Here is a 22,564-nt window from a genome sequence, read left to right as displayed (position 1 = left end):
TTTTTTTTCCGTACATGATTTTCTCACTTCAATTAAAATGCATTATTTTAATAAACCAGCAGATTCTTAGCGAAATTTCTAAGAATATATAATTATAGCGATATTTTTTTGCGATAATGATTAAGACGACGCATATTTTACTAACCTTTGAAAATTTAATTAAATTTTATGTGGATGTACACTGTAACAGAACATAGAGAGGCATAAAAATTTCGTTTGTTAATAGATAAAAAAACTTGTCGAATGATTTGTACGAATTATTTCATTAAATAGTTACAGCTTATATTAAAAAATATATAATTGTATTGTTTTGAAATAAATATTTTACACTTGTTTAAATTAACTTACTTAATATTAGGCTGTATAAAATAGTTCATTATTGAACCACGGTTTTATTGTTTAAAAAAAGTGAAATCTGGTGAGTCGTTCTATTTTTATTATTATTTCAACTGTGATTACAAATGCAAACTGATGAAAATTCGGATTTTCAATTGTTTTACTATAAATATATTTTTCTTATTGAAACTACAGATTAGTATGTTTTCGACTATTTTTTTTAACATTTACAGTTTTCGAGTTCAATGCTCATAACTCTCATAATCAACTCAGATCCCATAATATTATTCGGTGTTAATACTCGAGCGTTTTTTTGATGATTTAATATTGGAATAAAATATGCTGTGGTCTGTTTCAGTCGCCGCAGATTGTTGAACTCTGCGTCGATGTCGTCTTGAGTTTTTATAGGTGAAGGAACTGGGATGCGCGATGCTCTGCGTTGAGTTCACGCCGTTTTTGGCGTGAACTTGTGTAGGCCTATGTCTAGCAGTGGACTGCGATAGGCTGATGATGATGATGATGATGATGATGATGATGATGATGATGATGATGATGATGATGATGATGCTCTGCGTTGCAATGCTCAGTCGGGATACATAGTCTCCCTTTTATTGTGACATCGAGGTTGACGCTATTGTATACAACATCGGTTGGTACACTATGTGTCTCTTGCTCTGTCTAGCATTAAAAGCGTATGCGTTATATCGTACTTCTGTACTATTTTGATTGACATTTCCATGTCTTGAATGATGTCTTTTGTTGATTAATTATACCGAAACCTCGGTCATTACGATGGTCGAAGTGGTACGGTACAGCAGTGTGGGCCCTTCAGTGTGGATTATTTCTACAGTATTGGTGCAGAGATAGTTGCAAATGACTGGTCCTAATAAGGACACCCTCTAAAGTTAGAGTAGGGATCGTCCTGATGACATTGTAGCATGTCGTAGCTTAGGGCGTTAGTTGTTTCACTAAGTCAGACATCTACTAGCATTGGTCAGTGGCGCTTTTAAACCTCTTCTCTTATGATTTGGTTATATTATTGCCTTGGAAACTGACTTAAAGGTGTGAGCCATGGATAAGTATGCGTTATCAACAAAAACCGAAGAGCATGTATGAAGGGAATTATGAAAGTGGACGAAGCGAAAGAAGTATGTAAGGATCGTAGCAAGAGGAAAGAAGTGGTCTCTGCCTACCCCTACAGGAAAGAGGCGTGATTATATGTATGTATCAACAAAAAATGAAATTATGATATAATGCGTTGCGTTATACATCAATACATATAATAAAAATGTAACCGGTCGCTGTCTGTACATGATCATGATCATGATATATGAGCAAAAATAGCATCCAAAACAATGATTTTTAGAATTTTTATCTGTTTGTCAGTGCGTTTGTGCACGCTAATCTCAGAAACGTCTTAATCAATTTTGATGCGGTTTTTACTAATATATTATGTCAAGATTTGCTTAATATTTAATGTTTGTTCTATGTCAATTGGTTCATAAACAAAAAAAGTTATGCCAATTTAAAGAATTATTTCATACATTCTGCACATCTTAAGTCACTATTCCACGCGGACGAAGTCGCAGGCACAGCTAGTATAAAATATATATCAACAACTCTTACAAGTTGTTAATAGAAATGAGATCGGGTTCTCATTATTTAAATTAATTAAATTACAGTACCTGGGTGACCGAGCTAAGCTCGGTATTTTTAGTAAATCGTGAAGGATTAGTAGTAGAAGAATGATTCGCTGCCGGTTTGGATGAAGTCTAATTTAACCGACTTCAAAAAAGGAGGAGGTTACTCAATTTGGCTGAAGGAAACTCAATATATATATATATCCCACCTTCGGTGCAACAAAGTCACAATTTAGGACACTTTTTTTGTTATGTCTTTTATTAGGACTTAGTAGGAAAGTCAAAACTGTACATTAAATATTTTTTAAAAGAATACTTGGGATGTGATCTACAATCGATACCGAAGCCAAAAATATAGTTTTTAGAATTTTTGTCCGTTTGTATGTTTGTCTGTTTGTCTGTATGAATGTCCGGGATAAACTCAAAAGTACTGCAAACCGCAAAGTACTGCTACTTCAAATTTGGCACGAATATTATTAAGAAGTCGGGTCAACATATAGGCTACAAATTATCATCACCTACGGGGAACGAACAGTGAACCTTTATTTCTTCAATGCATTCTGTAACAACGTGTAATATAACGACGGATATTTGAATGTTATTATTATGTTAATAACCATGTCATAAGCTAGCTTCATACTATAAATAAGACATTCTGTAGTATATTTAGTATCAGCATTGCACCCGTGCGAAGCCGGGGCGGGTCGCTAGTTTAATATAAGATTTTTAAACAATAGCAAAGAAAGTAAACTATTAATTTTATAAATATTTCAAACCTACCATAAATAGTAACCCAGAAATGAGGAAGTAAAAGCAAAAAAAAAAAAATTAAAAGTCCTCTCCTGTAAAATTAAGAAATGAGCTGTATTGACTTTGTTGCACCGAAGGAAGGTATGTAGTGATATATATATGATATATATATATCACTACATAGTATAAAACAAAGTCGCTTTCACTGTCCCTATGTCCCTATGTATGCTTAAATCTTTAAAACTACGCAACGGATTTTGATGCGGTTTTTTTTTTATTAGATAGAGTGATTGATGAGGAAGGTGTATATAGGTGTATAATCTATTAAATAGTGGAGAAATACTGTTATTTTTGAGGTTTCTAATGTGATGTCGTAAATAATTACATTTTTTTCCGCTTACATTGCAAACGCAGCCTGAACCCTACAAGATTTATCAAAATAATGTACTAAGTATTATACACATTGAAAAGTTCTACAGAAAACTCCGCTATGGTATATGTCTATCTCTTATGGATATCCCACAATAACATTTTTTTGTCATTTACTTTTTACGACAAATAATGGCTAATTTTCAAAGCGATTTTAACCAATACAGCATTAATCCTTATCTAATTAAATACCTTAAATACATTGTTGATTTAATATAGATCTATATGGCTCTTTACAGCATATGATTTAAATGAATATTTTTGAAGTTTGAAGATTTGTACTGATTTTGATGATTTTTAACTTTATCGAAAGCCGATGTTTATCATATTTCACCGAGATCTGATTACAACTTTTGGAGTAATCTTTGATAATGCGTATTTCTTGACTATTTTTTCGTATCCCTACGTTGTATTACTTGTCGATATAATTGAAGTCGGTTTTTTTTCGTTTGCCTGCAAACACAATTATTACTAATTAATTAACGCAAAATAAAAATAAAAAATAACGATAAATTAAAAATTGATACAAAATACACAATTACAACGCTTCAGCCTGTAATATCCCACTACTGGGCATAGGCCTCTTTCTTCATGTAGGAGAAGGATCAGAACTTAATCCACCACGCTGCTCCAATGCGGGTTGGCGGATATGTTCCCCACTAAGCGAGTAACGATCGCTATCAGGTGTACATGATAACAACCGGGGCCGACGGCTTAACGTGCTCTCCGAGGCACGGTGGGGAGACTCACAAGGACTGCACAAACACCCAGACCACGGCAAACACCTGTATGGCCAATACAAATGTTTGTCACGTGCAGGGATCGAACCCGCAACCGCCAGCGCAACAGGTACAATCTATGGCGTAACCGTTGCGCCAACGCGTGTCACAAACAATTACAAGATTGAGTGTAATTGCTTCTCAAAAACTAACAGGCGCTCCAACAAATCGTGTTTTTTTTTTCTGAAAATCATATTTAAATACGAATTACATATTTATAAAATATGAATAATATTTTTTTTATACCGACAATAATAAAAAATATAAATAAATTTAAAAAATCAAAAATAAAAAATAATTAAAAAATAATAATGATAAAATATGAATAATATTTTTCAATTTTACCGACATAATAATAAAAAATAAGAACAGCCTATTTAAATAAAAAATAACGAGTGCGATAAGAAAAAGAAAAAGAAAAAATAATTGATCAGGGACATGGGGATTTGAACCATGATCTTCTCGGTTGATCCCGACCGGCCGATTTTCCACCAAGCTATTGCAACTAAATTGACAAATGCGAAATTTACCTTCGTATTCTAACGATATTTTTTTCACTCCCTAAAAACAGGGATAAAACGACATTTTCTGAAAATGAATCCTAGCTAGATAGATTTATCTCCCCCGAAACCCCCTATATACTAAATTTTATGAAAATCGTTGGAGCCGTTTCCGAGATCCTGATTCTATATATATATATATATATATATATATATATATACAAGAATTGCTCGTTTAATAGTATAAGATTTCTCATAATTAAGAATTATATTTATAACCAAACAAAGTTACTTTATATTTATAAAGAAATAGGTACTCGTATTGATTACAGGCGTAAGGCGAGTGTAGGTGAAGTAACAGTTATGTAGTTTTAATTCATTATTTATTAGTAATTAAATTTTTAAAGCGGACTTTTTTCATTATAAATCCATCGACTACAGAACATCAGGAGAGTTGGTTGAAATTGAAGTTGAAAAGTAATAGAAGTTAGGTTTATAATTATAACTTATAATTATTTTAAAATTATATAATTGCCAACTTTTAATAATTTTGGAGGTCAATTTATAATCGATCATTCATCATTTCAGTCTATTACAGTCGCAGCAAGCGTTCCGCTTCTCCGCAGTCCCCATCCAGCTTCCATCGGTGATAGCCAAACATAGTGAGACTGTTGGAAACTGAGGCAGTGCTTGTGTCAAAATCATGGGGGTAATAGTCAAAGAGAAAGCGGTTTGGAGACCGTAGAGTTGGCTTCGTCGTACTGAAGACGCTGCTGCCCAACTCCGGTCTGTGTATTTATAAGCCAGACGATGGATGGTTATCCTGCCATTCATCGGCTTCTACTGTTCTGTGGAACTTGGGACACCCACGGGAATAGAGGGGGTGGCTATATTCTATTCTGGCATAGCCACACGACAAGCAATTACAATCAATACAAAAGCCAAAAATTGTATTTTTTTATTTCATTTTCAACTATGTATTTGTACATTCACTAATTGTTGATTTGAATTAAAATTGATACGATATACTAAGTGGTAGTAAACTGAACTTGATACTCCTAAATTCGACACATTTAAAAAAAAACCAAAGTTGAAATGTCTAGTCAGTATTTCGTTAACGTATATTTAAATTTTGTATAATAGACATATGGTAGGCATATAAAAAACTATATGCTAAATGCAATAAAATAGTTTTTAACAGTTCGGAATTCATAAAACGAAGCCATCGTATCCAATTTTCTATGCACACGTGTGTATTGCCCTGTTTGGTTAAAAAAGTAAAAAGAGAATGGTCAATGCGGCATTTGAAATGGGTCACAGAAAAAAAATATATATCCACTGAAAGTTCTTTATAACTTTGTTACTACAATCAACCGCAGATGACTGAAGTCACGAGCTCAGCTGTTCGTAATAAATTTACGAGTATTTTATCATAGTATAACTTTTATGCAATTTATATCATATTGCAGTCCTGTCAATGCGATTTATTCTTTATAATATTTCACATTAGAATGGTTCGATGCTCCGTGTACATTTATTTGCGTTCAATTTCACGATTGAACAGAACATAACGCCCGGCGTTGCTTGATCCTTCTCCAATCATTATTTATTGTTATTGTTTTCTTCTCTCACCATCGAACAGTTTTTCCTTTTTTCTGACTCATGGGTTTCTTGTTTATTTTCGTTAAGGCTTGTTATTGGACATTTATTTGATAGTTCAATATTTTCTTGGTTTACAACTATCGAGGCAATTCCCATATTGTACACACACATGTGTACATTATAGAAAGTTGATTTATTACTATAATTTTGTAAGCCTGTATCTTGATGGTACTTTAAAACTTAACTTTTAGCAGACACATGCAATACCTCGTTAAATTTATAATAAGGCAATTAAATTGTTGCTATCAATGATTAGGTATTAAATTAAACCTAATACTAATTTCAAATTAGTATAACGACACAGCTACAAACTAATTAATCGGATTAATTCTAATGGATCATAGGATTTTATTTATTGTCTGTTACTAATCTTATATGTGATGAATATTGTATATAAAGGCTATATAATGTAACTAATTTCACTACATATGTATCCTAACCTAGTAGAGACGAAAACAGCAAGATATTTATTGAAGTTGACAATAAAATACTTTTTATATATTAAAATCTTAAAGGGATCATAAAGCCCAACAAACGCTGGATCATGTTCCTCTATAATTCTGCAATATTCATTTGCATTCCTGCATTCGTCAGCTAATTGTCTTGGATTAGTTCTTTACACGAAAAAAATCCAAGGCAATTGCTCATAATATTGATATTCACTAAAACGCCCTAATCCAGTTTCTTATACAAAATTACTTTCGTTCGGTTCAAAAGAGATATTTTCTAAGCTTATATTAATAAATGTATTCAGTATCAGTATCTTCATCAGTATCTTTCATGCATGATTGCCAACTTTCAACTATATACAACTATTACAGTGCGATGTGGTATGAGAATATTTAAGTAATATAATATTCAATGGCGACCGCTCTGGTGTAATGGTGCATGTGCCGCGTTGGCGGCGCCTAAACACTGACGGTCGCGGGTTCGATTCCCGCTCGGAGTGAATATTGCCCAAATATTTATTTCCGGTCTAGTTGGTAGTTCTTGTGGGTCTCCCCACCGTGCCTCGGATAGCACGTTAAGCCGTCGGTCCTGGTTGTTATCATAGACACTTAATAGCGGTCGTTACCATACTATGGTGTGGCGGTGTATAGTGATCCACCGGCCCGCATTGAAGTAGCGTGGTGGATTAAGCTCTGACCCTTCTACTACATGGGGAAAGAGGCATGTGTCCAACAGTGGGACAATAACCCAATATTTACTAAAATCAGTTCACAACTATCGAGGTAAGAAAGTTAAATCAAAGTAGATATCTTTCTTTTTTAAATACGATTAAAAATCACGTCGTCCAGTGTTAACAAAACAAATAGCTCATCATTAAAATTTTCGTTTATTGGGGTTGAAAGTGTTAAGTAAAACAGGCTGTTGTCAAGATGGCCACGTCGCAATCTATCAAGAGTATAATAATCGAGTGTCAACTCCTTCGTTACGACGAGTCATTAATCAGTGACTAGGAATTGTAAAACAAGAGTGGACTGAAATAAAGTCGCTTTCGATTTTAATACACCAAATATAATGAGTTATAACTAAGATTTTCATTATAGCGTTTATTAGATAGACAATTAGCTTTATTACCGCTTTAAATGACATGATGATATGACCTAATCTAGATTATCCAGTCCAGACTGGACATAATCTGGATGGATCCAGTAACTCATTATCATCGAATGTAGTTATGCTTTATTTTGTAAAATCAAGGTAAATGAGGTAGTAAATTAAAAAAAGAAAATGTTTTTTAGTTTGTATTCTTTTGCACAATGAATAATGTATTGTTATTATCATCAGATATAGGTATTCTACATTACGCTAAAAGTTGATGCAAGTTATTACTACTACAAATTTACAGAAATAAGTGATATTTGATTAGAGTCGAACAAAAATTAATTTACTGTAAAGATTTGTAAGAAAATAACTTACTTATATATATTTTAAAACACATAACACTAATCTTAGCATAAATGAAGGCATTAGAGAAATTAATAATTTTTTATTAAACATGAATCACTTTGTAAATCTAACAAATTGAATAAAAAAGTAGGTAAGAATAGGAATATAATAATAAATTTAGTATCAGATGCAAAAATGTAAATATTCTATAAAAGCTTTTAGAACAAATGAAGCTTGAAAAAGAAAATTGATTATAAATTTTATTATGTTCATAATCAATTTTTAATTAATACAAACATGTAATGATTGTTTAAGATATTTCTCGTACAATTTTAATTAATATTTTTTCTTGTTTAATAATATTCACAAGATAGGGATAACACAGTTCCTCTATCGCCTTGGAACTTAAAAAGCCGACCGATGGCGCGATAATCATCCAACTGCTGGCTTTGAAATACACAGACTGAAGACGGGCAGCAGCGTCTTCGGCGCGACAAAACCAGCCCTGCGGTCACCAACCCGCCTCCCCAGCGTGGTAACTATGGGCAAAACACATGAGTTCACGCCATTAATGGCGCGAACTTGTAGAGGCCTATGTCCAGCAGTGGACTGCAATAGGCTGAAGTGTAGTGTCTAAAGTGTGATAATATTCACAATGGATGCGCTACTAAAACGAATTAAGTATGGTACAAAATTTAAAACATATTCCGTACAAATACGTATATTATATAAAAGAAAAAAAAAAACTAACAGATATATCCAGAAGCTTAGTAGTAGTCAGTATTCAAAATAATTGGTTTTGATCTCAAACAAAAAAAAAATTACTTCAATTTACATCGCACATTAGTAAAAAGAGAACATCATTGACGCAGTCGAAAAAATAGTTGATTTAATACGCATTATTTAGAATAATTCAAAAACTACTTCTCGGATCAAAATTTCGCTCAAAATTATATGGAACCACTCAACAAGTTCTTTAAAATAAAAATAAAACATGCAAATTGGAGTAAAAAATTTTGAGGTAAATCAAATTGAAAATAAAATCAAAATTTTGAAATTTTAAACTTAAAGTGAAAATGTGAACTTCTTCCTCTTTAAGCAACTTCAAAGTCGACTAAAAAGAGGATCTAAGCTGCTAAAGAATTAATATGACATCACAAGAATAAATTGTCATCGATCGTAAAATAAATATTAAATAAAACATAGATAGACGTCTAGAAGCTATGAACAGAGCAATCAATCACCATTTCGATGATCCAGCGTCGCGGCATCGATACGGCGACTCATCAATCACTGTAGTGAAGACACCTTGAAACTGAGCCGTGGCGAAAGACCGAATCTTGATATTTGTGGTATGAAATACATATACAGTTATTATTATTCGTTTTGGGGTATTAGAGCTGATAGTTTTATTAGAGCGTAAAAGGATATATTTACTAATTCAAGAAAAATTGTTTTCTGATAGTGCTATGAGACATTTTTGTCCACATACTCCTTATTTTTAATATTAATATTCCTTGTATCTGGAGTTAAAACCGTTCAGTATGTAGTGCGAAGACTTCAATTTCCAAACGGAGTAAATATTTAACGTTACAAAAATGATTGCGACACTATTGGGTTTTGGGTTAATAATAGGCGTTTATATTCTAACTCCTTTATACTTAATTCTGTACACGCGGACTTTACAAAAGCAAATACACAGCAGAACAATTAATTAACAGACATCTTTAGTCGCCATGGAGGACAAGAGAACAGTGAGTGATACCATATACAAAAATATTAATTAGAGTGGATGGGCACAGATAAATATTTTTTTTTATTGTACTATATCCAACAGACACGTATTATACAATTTTAAATTTAAAACATTGTAAGAAGTAGAAATACTGAAGTATGTATATTCATTAGAATAAAATGTTATTACTTCTATTACGAGGAACGGACAATAACAATAAAAACCTTGAGCAGGAAATGATTGAATTGCTTAAAGAAAACACCTGCCAAACATTTTCACAAAATGGATCTGAAAATGGTTATATTTTTTCGAATGGTAAAATAACTTGCCTTAAGAATAATGGTTTACAGTTCTGTTGTAGCTTTACTTGCAAATTATTAGCGAAAATCATATTAAATCACTATTTAATTTTTATAATATTGGTCACTGTAAATTAGTTACGCATACAATAAAATAACTTGAGTTTTCGTATGTCACTACAAACATTGTATTTTTATTTTATTTTATTGGTTGTTATTATAATATCTTCTGATGCTTTACGATTATCATTTTTTTTTATTAATTTAAATAAGTTAATAAAATGTTCTATGCAAGTATTCGGTAGCATCAAATTATATGGCATTACTTTTTATGGATAACAGACCTAAATCGTGTCCCATTTTGAAGGGAATGCTTTTATAGGTTGATTTTATGGTAAACAAATTACGTGTTTGCTTCCTGATTTTTATGCTTTTTTATTTTTATTTTATGTTTTTTCTATCAATAAATTTTTACGATTCACCCTGTAATATCCCAGTACTGGGCATGGCCCTCTTTCTCCATCTAGGAGAAGGATTGGAGCTTAATCCACCTCGCTGCTCCATTGCGGATTGCCGGATATGAGTAATGATTGCTCTCAGATATATGTTACAACCGGGACCGACACTTTAATGTGTATTCCGAGGCACGGTAGGGAGACCCACAAGGACAGACATCCAAACGGAAAGAAATATTTGTAGATATATACAAATATCTATCCCGAGCGGGAATCGAACCCGCAAACCGTCGATGTTTTAGACTACTACACGCACTACTACACTAGAGCGGCTGTGACTATAAGTTGTAACAATACCTCACTTTAAATACAAAAAAGCGGTGAGAATTAATTTTTATTTTATACTAGCTGTACGTTGCTACGCTTTTTTTTGGTCGTACCAACTCAGGGACCTTTGTAGGTTCATGCACAAAACTTCGCTGAAGATCATGACCTGATCAAATGCATAGTTTAAGATTCTATAAGCAATATATCAAGCTTATTACTAAACTTAAACAAAATAAATGTATGCTAGCAAGTTGATTATAATACATATATTTTTTTTATGAACACATCTCATGTTTTCGATCAAAATAATTATATTTGAATAGAATAGAAAAAAAAACAAGAAACATGTTTTTAAGTGATTGAGACTAAAGTATAATTTAGAAAGATGTCGATCGTAAAGAGTGCGATGTCATATTGTCTAACTTTTATTTGGCAATTGGCGATCGGACCGAAGGATGTTATTTTTGTTGTCAATTCGGTAAACTCTCTTTAATTAGTCATTTCGTAATAGACAATAATTGGATCTCCTACATGGAGATAGAGGCCTATGCCGTGAAGCAGTGAAGTGCTCACGCACTTGAGAAATGTTTGTATAGATCATACAGATATTTAAGTATTTATCCTTGTGTTGTGTGTGTTTCTGGATCTAAAACACTGCGTTCATATTCTACTGGAGGCCGTTAAGTGTGAAGCGTTTATTTATAAAAAAATATGTATGGAAGGTTCAGTCTAAGTAGCACATACTATTGATGTCTTTCTGTTGATGTTTTGATAGCGTAAAATATGAACTATGCTATATGGATTATTTATTGGAAGTTAAAAATATCTGCTGGCTTTAATAGGACCCATAATTGCCACCTTCTCCATAAGTTAACTATACCTTTAAGGCTATAATAATTAAAGCCTTAACTAGCCAGAAACTTTGATATATTTAAAAAAAAAAATGTTTAGAATTCCTAATGTGTGGGTAACACAAAAATAAAATCATACAAATTAAAAATAGCAATGGTGTCGTCTCCTGTCTAAGATTTTTATTGTAATATGAAACTTTGAATAATTACGGGTTTCTGTAAAGAACTCACTATAGACGGCGCCACGGTTCGCTTAAACCGAATATAAAAATCATCATATCAAAAATTTCGATCTAACGGGTACATCGTTTCATAGCTTAATTGGCTAGAGCACCGACACGGTCAGTCGGAGATGCAGGTTCGATCCCCGCTGGAACGGTCGATTTTTGATATGATATTAAAAAAAATGTTTAGAAATATAATTATATAGGTAACATACCAGTATAAAAAATGTGAGCCGTTACGTAACGGCTGGCAGATGTAAAACATTTAATAAACATTTACTTTCTTTATATACAAAAATTTCTTTAAAATTGCGACAACTCAATTATTATATAGTATAGTATAGTAAAGTACATATATTACATCATATAGCGTGGAGATGCGTCGCCACGGCCTGTATCGCCATGCCAACAATCAAGTTTACCCTCGCTTATAGACGTTTGATGCGTGGCGATGCGTCGCCACCGCCGCTATCGCCACGCGATCAATCAGGCTTACCCGTTGTCTATAGATGTCTCTTATCAATAACTGGTGATTACTGATTCTTGGCAGAGGTTGCATTTATAACTGGCGGTATAGTTCGCGTCATGTAAAAAGAACGCTGAATGAAACTGGAGGGGGTGCGTTTGCGCATGGGTATACTCGCGCACAAGTACTACTGTTTTATTTTTTAATTAGGCTTTCACTCGGGGCTTCGTATTATGGTTATTGGTAGGTACATTAAAAAAAAATAGAAATACAAGTGCGAATAATTCGGACTAAATAAGTATAATAATTATCACTTTACAAAATCACAATTTTTTTTTTAAACAAAAGCAATAACAAATTTTTTAGTTATTGAAATGTCGTATTCAAAAATAATAATTATCTGTACTCTCGATATTCGTATCTTAATAGTTTTTATGTCTTTAAAATGATAAATTGATAATTGTTTTTTAGTGAAATAAATAGTAAATGGAGAATTTTGTAATTTAAAACTTTTGTGCGCGATAATATTTTGAGTCGACGTCGAACTGTCAACCGCTGTCAACCAATAGCACACCGGCAAGCATGCGACACGTGATAAACACTCCCGTCCCCCTACCCGTACCACCAAATAGACCGATAAATCGCTTCTGCGCAGCTTCAAGGCCAGCGTTCTTTTTACATGACGCGAACTATAGCTGTAGATTAAATACAAGAAAATATTAAGCAGTCTTTTGAAGCCTACTTGAGTAAAGTTAATTTTATATTAAAAGTTTTAATATATTGATTTAAAAGTTTTTTTAACCGACTTCCAAAAAAGGAGGAGGTTCTCAGTTCGACTGTAATTTTTTTTTATGTATGTTTACATCAGAACTTTTGACCGTGTGGACCGATTTCGACAATTTTTTTTTAATCGAAAGGTGGTATGTGTCAATTGGTCCCATTTAAATTTATTTGAGATCTAACAACTACTTTTCGTACTGTGTGGCTACGGTACTAAAGAATATGGCCACCCCCTCTCTTCCCGTGGGTGTCGTAAGAGGCGACTGAGGGATAACACGGTTCCGTTATCACCTTGGAACTTAAGAAGCCGACCGGTGGGAGGATAACCATCCAACTGCTGGCTTTGAAATACACAGGCCGAAGACGGGCAGCAGCGTCTTCGGTGCGACAAAGCTAGTACTGCGGTCACCAACCCGCCTGCCCAGCGTGGTGACTATGGGCAAAACACATGAGTTCACGTTATTCTTGGCGTAAACTTGTGGAGGCCTATGTCCAGCAGTGGACTCTATAGGCTGTAATCTATCTCTCTAACTACTTTTCGAGTTATATCTAATAATGCGTTTTTACTTGACGCTTTTTTCGTCGACCTACGTTGTATTATACTGCATAACTTTCTACTGGATGTACCGATTTCGATAATTCTTTTTTTGTTGGAAAGGAGATATTCCTAGTTTGATACCATGGTAAGGAAACCAGGATCTGATGATGGGATCCCAGAGAAATCCGCAATAACTTTTTACTGGGTGTACCGATTTTGATAATTTTTAGATCTGATAACTACTTTTTGAGTAATCTTTGATAACGCGTAGTTACTTGACTATTTTTTCGTCGATCTACGTTGTATTACTCGTCGATGTAATTGAAGTCGGTTTTTTTTCGTTTGCGAGCAAACACAATTATTTTGTTCTAAGATTTACTGGTATTACGAAAAATCCGTTTTCGCCGAACATATGAAATAAATTATTTAAGTTTTTTGATGTAGCGATGTTAGTTCGGATTTCAATAAGCAAAATTTTCTTTCAAAATAAAATATTCTATCCAATAGGCTATCTCGACTCAAACCGTGAAATCTTAAGACAGTATTAACTTCTTTACTAAGCCGGTATTATGAAAGATTTTTACGAAGAAAAAATTGACGTTTTGCCAAGTAATTGTTTTCTTTGGCTGTTTGCCTGCGAGTTTATAGTCTGAGTTTAACTTGAAAATTCATTTTATTATAAACTTCCGTAACAGTAGAGATTCTTAACATTCACTACTGATTAAAATATATTCAAGACTTTTGCAGCGATCTTTTGCTTTTGTACGTATTAGCCACATTGGTTATACGCTATATGTATATATATATATATATATATATATATATATATATATATATATATATATATATATGTTAGTAAAAATAACCTATATACGATGTCACGATGTCACGATGTATGTGGACGATAAACTCTGAAATTACTGAACCGATTTTTATCAAAATTTGTAAGAATCTATAATTGGGTAAAATTTGGAAGATAGGGTAATTTTTATCTCAACTGGACGCGGTAGGTGGCGCTGCTATCGGTATGTAGCTCCGAAACTACTGAACTGTATGTAATTTTTTTTTATTACTACCCTTATGATAATTCTTTCATATATTATTATTTTTGATCGAGTCGTAGAAAGCGTATCTCAATAATAAAACTTACGTATGTATAAAGTAAGGTTTAATAAAAATGTAAAACTTCTTAAATATTTTGTAAACTATTGAGATGCTATTCATTTAAAATATATTAAACGTAAACATTTGCCTTTACATTGTAACCAATTACTTTTGTAAGAACAGTTCACAATCACCATTATTATATAATATCGCTAAGAATTAGGTGATGAAAGGACCTTTCAAATTCCATGGGGTAAAATCGATTAGGCCATGCATTGATTTATAAGCGAAGGTCGACTATAATTATGAGAATTTATGTATAAACATTTTGCTTATATTATTTATACCTATTAGTCTAGAGGTAGAGTCTACTACTTTAAACCTCAGCCTTATTTTGAAAAGGAGAAGTCTGGCCTTTCAGCCAGCCCGTTGCTGGAGGGATCCTGTTGCCTGCAGAACCGGGACCCTCCAATTAAGGCGGCTGAAGGCTCCCGCAGGGGTTTGATCGGTATTGCACACCCAAGTGCTGAGACCGATAAACGGTCTAGGATTGCCTACCCGGGCGTCCAGGATATCACTCGTAAATGGGTTCCCCTGCGATAAAAAAAAATATATCCTGCCGTGCCCTAGTTTAATACGATTACTATACAACCTCAATATAATAAGAATCAATTATGAAAATACGTAAGTTTCTACTAGTGTTTTATTTTAAAATGATATAAATTCACGTCTCTAGTTTGTAACCGTCCTTATTGCTTCGTAATATATAATATCGTAATGTATTCAGGGACGGTTTAATATCGAAATGTTAGCGAAACGTACAATAGCTCGTTTATAACGCAAAGCTTTTGACCTTTGGCAGGTTCGATGCTGAATTTCGATATCCAAATAATGATTATAACTGTTACTATTGAAATAAACTTGCGATATTATTATAGCTACGCTGAAATATGATTAATCTTTAGATTACAAATAGAAGAAATTGTTTCGATGCCGTATTTGCTTTTATTAATGTTTCAAGTCATCGTGGTTTGATGTTTAACGTGTGCTTTGCATAAATACTACTTGATATATATGTATAAAATGTAAATATCACGTATTTGTACATTTTTTTTGTACAATCAGGATGCATCGCAAGCGCGATGATGATTCTACCCATGATCCTTCCCTGGACCTCTGCTCACCTTACTCATCACAGGAATACAACACCACTAGAGAGCATAATTATTTATTGTGATATTCTGTAAGATTGAGGAGTACCTGAAGAAGTATCCCCAAAAGGACTGCTCCAGATTTTGAGTAGGATGCAGGAATACTTGTATCATAAAAAATATTTTCTAAATAATTATCTTAGCTTTTTACGTATCTATGTATAGTATCTTTATGAATATTGCTATGTCATTTTCGTACAAATGAAACATGCATAGTAAAGTAGACGCACAAACAGAGCCAAGTTAAATTGAAAAACTATTCGTGGAATATAAAAGTTGTACAATTATAATAAGTCAGTCTTGTAAGGGTTTTGCTATTGTTGACGATTTTTTAAATGAAATCTCTTTTTTGAATGAATCTCGTCTGCCCCTAGGTTGCCTGGAAGAGATCGCTTTTCAGCTATAAGACCGCCCTTTGTACCTTATGATACTTTGTTAAAATCAATCTGATATATATTATTTCTGTTTTGGTGTACAATAAAGTGCATTGTTATGGTATGTTATGAAACTGACTTAATTTAGTTGAATGGTATAGCCTAGGTAGACATAATGATAAACAACACCGAGGAGGATACCGTCGACCGATACCGGTCTCGTTATGACTTGGTTGTCAAACATAGTTTTCGTTTTGTCCAAATTCATACCAAGACTGACTCATCCGGAGGAGTCGTCCGCCCAGAATTTGGTCTAGCTCATCCAACGGAATGAAACGGGCTATACCTGGGGTCTTTCTCAAAGATAGAAGATATGAAGTAGCAGTGGGCTGGTCAACTGTGTTGCAGTACCGATGGCTGCTGGAGCAGACATGTCCTAGAGTGGAGGTCGCGTGTTGGTAAACACACTGTAGCACCTTCCGGCCCGCTGGATCGACAATCTACAAAAGATGGCTAGTAGTAGCTGGAGTATTGCGGAAAACCGGGACGCTTGGCGCGAATTTGGGGATATGTTATATTACATACGTACATCACCGCTTGCGCAGCGCTTGTAATTTTTTTTAAATGCATTCAAAACGGGCTATCTACAATTATAACAGAGCACTCTTGCCATAAATGTCAATTTAGAGACACCTTAGAAATATCAAATTCATTTTTCGTAAAATAATTATAAACTTAAAGCTCAAGACATTTTAAGGTGAATTTGGAAATATTTGACGAGACACTACATTCACTTTGATGTGTATTCATCTAAAACAGCCCAATGAAAATACAGTTACATGAAAATCGATTGTAAATATTCTCATCCAAATAGTATGTTAAACCCTTTCGTTATTAAAGATTACGACAAAAATAAAATCATTAACATACTAGAGTTTTCTTTTTCAAGATAAATAATCTTTATTTTTATTTTAAAACTAGCTGTGGCCGCGACTTCGTTTGCATGGAATAAAAAAAAAATATTGTTCAGTTCGTAGAGTTTCAAAATAAATAAATTTTTAAAATAAAAGTAGCCTAAGTTATTTGTTATTACATCAGCTAACTGCCAGTGAAAGTCACGTAAAAATAAAAGGTTCAGCCATTTCAGAGATTATCTGGAACAAACAGACATACAACAGACAAAAATTATAAAAAATGTTATATTTGGTATATGTACCGTGGATACATCCATAAACATTTATTTACTATTATTATTATTAATATTTAATTTATTATTTTTACTAATATTTTATTATTTATATTATTTATTACTGAAAAAGCGATTACTTTAATATTACAAACAGAAACTCTAATTTTATTTATTTGTATGGATATACCTACAAAAATTTTGAAGAAATCTATTCTTATATATGTATGTGTTAGTCTTAACAAGAAGTAATTTGTTCGAAATTTCAGGACCGGAGTAGCATCTTACCTTACCTTAGTACAGTAACATACAGAAGATCACATAGGAACCAAGAAACTCTGCTCTCAACTATAGTAGGGTTTCTTTGACGAGTGGATAGCCAGACTTCATTCTGTGGGACTGGAATAGGATTGAAAACGCATGGTTTACAGTATCCGTTTACCATCAGCCGGACCGTACACTAGTTTACCAACAGTTTAATGAAGAAAAAAAATAGCTGCGTACAAATAATATATCAGAAAATTCTTTGGCAAACTAATTGGAAAAAAACTAATTAAAAGACCAATAGAAAAAAAAAACAAAAAGCCAACGCTACGCGGTTTTCCCAGGCGGTAACCCATCCAAGTACTGACCGCGCCCGACGTTGCTTAACTTCGGTGATCGGACGAGAGCCGGTGTATTCAACGTGATATGGACGTTTAAAAATTCGTGAAACATGACGCCGTGACGAGTTTGATCCGTAAGAAATTTACCACTCATGCGCCTCACTTAAAAACCCTATTTATTTTTAAAAACACGAATATAATATGTGTATATATGTATATATATATATATATATTTATGTATTATATTTGTATTTTATATATGTAAGTGTTATGTATGTTTATTATTATTATATATTGTCTATTAGTACTTTGTTCGAGTATTCTAATTCGCACACCAATCGTTTGTTTACTTCCTAACTGCAGTTACTATTTCGTGTCCTATACCCAAAGGTTGTCTGGAAGAGATCGCTCTTTCAGCGATAAGACCGCCTTTGTACTTCTTTCATTTTATGTTTTTTTTTTCTCTGTTGTTTCTTTTAATGGTGTACAATAAAGAGTATTATTATTATTATTATTATTATTATAATATACACAATCGTATTTTATGATGCAAAAAGCTGTACAATGTACGGTATGTTAAGTTTACTCAATATTTACACAAAAAAAGTATATCCATGGTTTCCTCTTTTACGCTCGGTATTGACATCTGATCGACATTTCAATTGTCGCTAGCAGCAACAGAATATTACGCGCGTTTTTATATTCAAATTAATATTTTTTTCTTGTTAATTTTTCAGGTGGAAAATTTTAAATCTTCATATTTTACGTACCTAGCGATCAGATTTTAGAAAATGTTTTTTTTTATTTGAAATTGCTTGGAAGAATTGCGATAAATATTCAAATAGATAAGAGAATAAGTTATTTTCTTCCTTTTGTGCAAAAAAAAAAACTTTAGTGAATAATTAATTCTCTATCTATGAATTGCTGAATCTGTTGATTGTAGTGGATTCATTTTTGCATTATTTATAGAAAATTAGGTATTTTTAAAAACATATGTATAGAACAATAGCTAACTCTAAACATAGAAAAAATAACAAAAACTTCTTCAGTAACTAGTTCTTTGCAGTGATTTGGACTCAAAGTAAAACTAAGCAAACATCACTTGGAGAAATGTATAATAGTTTTTAGCTGAAGTTGAACAAATCTATTCCGTTGATTGGTCTTTTTAATTGCTTTTAACGTGTGAAAATGACTGAAGTATCTCCATAAGGGTTAGCAGTTGTTAGCAGTAGTTTAAAGTATTTTAAAGGCAAAAATAAAATCAAACGTTTCCGCTTTCGACTAAGTCGGTTTATCGTACTCATTTTAAATAAAGAATTACTTCTTCAGACTGGATATAAAAAAGTGACATAAAAATGTGTCAAAAGTGATTCTTTTTAATGACATGTGTGACATATTACTTTAATTTAAGATCTTGTTCGTAATTCAGATTGCTTGTATTGTATGCGATTTCAAGATCAATCGGTATTAAAACTATTAACGTTTACTTTTGCTTTGAAATAAAAGACGACTCGTATGATAAAGATTTCGTGTATTGTCTGACCAAATAACAACGAATAATGAAAGAAGAAATGATGAACGGTACAATTTTAAATATTTTGAAAAAAAAAGTCGTATGAAGTTAGGCGAGGCCCCCCCGCCCGTCGCCCTCTCATTGGCTGATAAGCGGCAACTTCATATCATTAGAAGCGCCGCTACCCACTAGATGTCGCTTGAACAGATCTATTTAGTGTTCTATATACTCGTAATTATAGTGAAGTTCTTTCCTTCCCTTAAAATCACTTTTTATGGAGCTGAATTATATTTTGCAATAGTAATTTTATACTTTATATTTATTGAATATAAATGAACAAATAGAAAAAATAGAACTTAACTTACTACTGCAATAATAATTTAGCATTTGGCACTTGTTGTATGGTGCAGCAATTTACCTTCTGCTCTCTAACTTAAAAGTGTCGAATTCTCCCAATACCGAAAGGAAAATCCGTCTGTGACAGTGACAAATACTTGATTTTATTTCACTTTCATCTCGATCAAGTGTACTGGAGTCCTCATCTCGGGGATAAAACTTGAGTGGCATGTATTTAAAGGAAATAGCAAACACACTTGAACAGTGTGAGGAAAATTGCCATGTGGTCATCGAGAGCAATATGTTATCGAATAAATATTTGTTTCTATGTTATCTAAAAAAAATTAAGTGGGCGAAAAGTGATGAACAATATTGTTATTAGTATTTTAATATATATTTTTTTGATATTGACTTAATTCATTAATTTAATGTGAGCAAACTCAATAGACATCGACCGGGATAATAATTTAAACGTATTAAGCTCATTAAAGTAAAATATAATCTTAAAAAATAAAAAAAAGACTAAAAATAATTTGTTATCTGTGCGTTCAGAACCGTTCGTCCTCGCAACTTATTAAATTATCCTTAAACGCACTAACGAAATTTTATAATCAATTTATTTCATTTAACGCCCTATAAGTGCGATAATACGAAATGAAGTCGTGAAAGACGATATTCTGCTTGGATTTTAGGGGCAATGATTGATGTTAGGACCTTAATTAATCTTGCTCAAGTCAGTCTGCCCCCACTTGATTGTGGCCTACAGTATCCGAGATATTTGTCGCGAATCTTTATTACCACTTGACACATATACGCCCATATGTAATAAATAAAACCTTAGTAACACTGGATTTCTTATAATGGTTATAATTGTTATTGTGTGGAATGTTTATATTGTCATCCATAAGATATGTTTATAGATTAATTAATTATAAAATAGACCACGAGTTTACTTATTATTTTTACTTGTTTATTAAGATATATTAGGTTGGGGAAGAGTTTATTCGGATTTTATATAAAAATTCAAGGTAAAATTTTACGAAATTTTGATAATATTACGACGCGTTAGAGCAAAGGTCACATCACTGGTTTTGGCTGTTGCGCTGGCGGTTGCGGGTGTATTGGCTATACAGATGTTTGTCGTGGTCTGGGTGTTTGTGCAGTCCTTGTGGGTCTTCCCACCGTGCCTCGGATAGCACGCTAAGCAGTCGGTCTCGGTTGTTATCATGTACATCTGATAGGGATCGTAACTCACAGTAGGGAATATAATAAACAACACACGCACCAATATACCAGAGCAATGGCATATTGTTAACGTAGCTTTTTTTTATATTTTCATTTTGTTCAGTAGAGGAAAGCCGTGGCTATTTTAAATGTCACAGCATTGCGTTCTTTTATCGCTCAAGGTTTAAATTTACAAATAATTTAGCTAAACCATTTGCGCATATACACAGATTATACAACATTTGTTCCATTGTTTTGAGCACTTATATTCTGTTATTCAAATATCACAAGAATTGTAAGGAATTGTCAATGTGCAAATCTGTAAAAATATTATAAATTTACAGAATAAACTAAATAGATGGTTATATCAAAATCTCCCTCCAGTTAAAGAAAAAAAAAATATGTTGGGAATCAATTAATGGTGGGAACTCTCTAGAAAATAGTGTTTAAATAAAAGAAAGAAACCGTACTCTATCTAAATCTATGATATTATATAATCTTCCAATATTTTTAAAATAGTTGTACTAAAACAAATACAATGTTAATGTCACATCGCGTCTGTTAAAGACAGAAGAATATGGAGAACCATTTTATAGGACTTTAAAAAAATTGGAGGCTCTTAATTTGACTGTAATATATTTTATGTGTGTTACATGATAACATTTTACTAGGTATGCCGACTTTAATGATTCTTATTTTAATCAAAAGTTAGCCTTGTCATGTTATACCATTAAAAATTGATAGAGATCTGACGAGCAATTTTGAGTTAAAAACTCGACATACCTATTCGTCCCTACGTTGTTGTAATTCATCGATTTGTGCTACTCATCGATGACAATTAAAGTCGGTTTTTTTCGTTTGCGATTTACCACAATTTCGTACAATGACCAGTCATATATATAATGTATGAAACTGTGAGTCACTGCTTCATTTCTACAGTCCTAGTGTAAACGTCCCTAAAACTATCACAAATACAGTCAATAAATGATATGTACAATTAAGTAATAAATGTGATTAAAAAAAAAAATTCAAATTAAACCGTTCACTCAGACTTTATTTTGAGTCTGGATAAAGGTTTCTAAACACAATTTAAATTTAACGAAAGACAGTGTTAAAGTTAATAAAATGACGTTTATGATTTCGATTAACTTTTTATTAAATTCCAACATAATGTAAAATGATAGATAAGGGAGGATCTTACGACCTATTGTTCTTGTTGCGCCTCTTGCGTTTCGCTGTATTATAATTTTATTATCTGAATTAATGGACATTGTTTTGTTTCACTGATATAAAATATTATTATTATATTTAGACAGCGTTAAGGAAGGAGAAAATGAAGTAACAATG

General features: G+C 32.8%; 1 protein-coding gene and 1 pseudogene across 1 annotated transcript in view; both read right to left on the bottom strand.

The window, feature by feature from the left end:
• The window catches only part of LOC123657443, a 49,095-nt gene that overhangs the window by 15,770 nt on the left and 10,761 nt on the right, over positions 1-22,564 (bottom strand). The window lies entirely within an intron of this gene.
• LOC123657514 lies at positions 18,123-18,241 on the bottom strand (annotated as a pseudogene).

The sequence above is a fragment of the Melitaea cinxia genome, chromosome 10 (assembly GCF_905220565.1).
Source record: "Melitaea cinxia chromosome 10, ilMelCinx1.1, whole genome shotgun sequence".
Taxonomy (NCBI): Eukaryota; Metazoa; Arthropoda; class Insecta; order Lepidoptera; family Nymphalidae; genus Melitaea; species Melitaea cinxia.
Note: the sequence above shows the minus strand (reverse complement) of the source record. Positions and strands in the feature narration are given on the sequence as shown.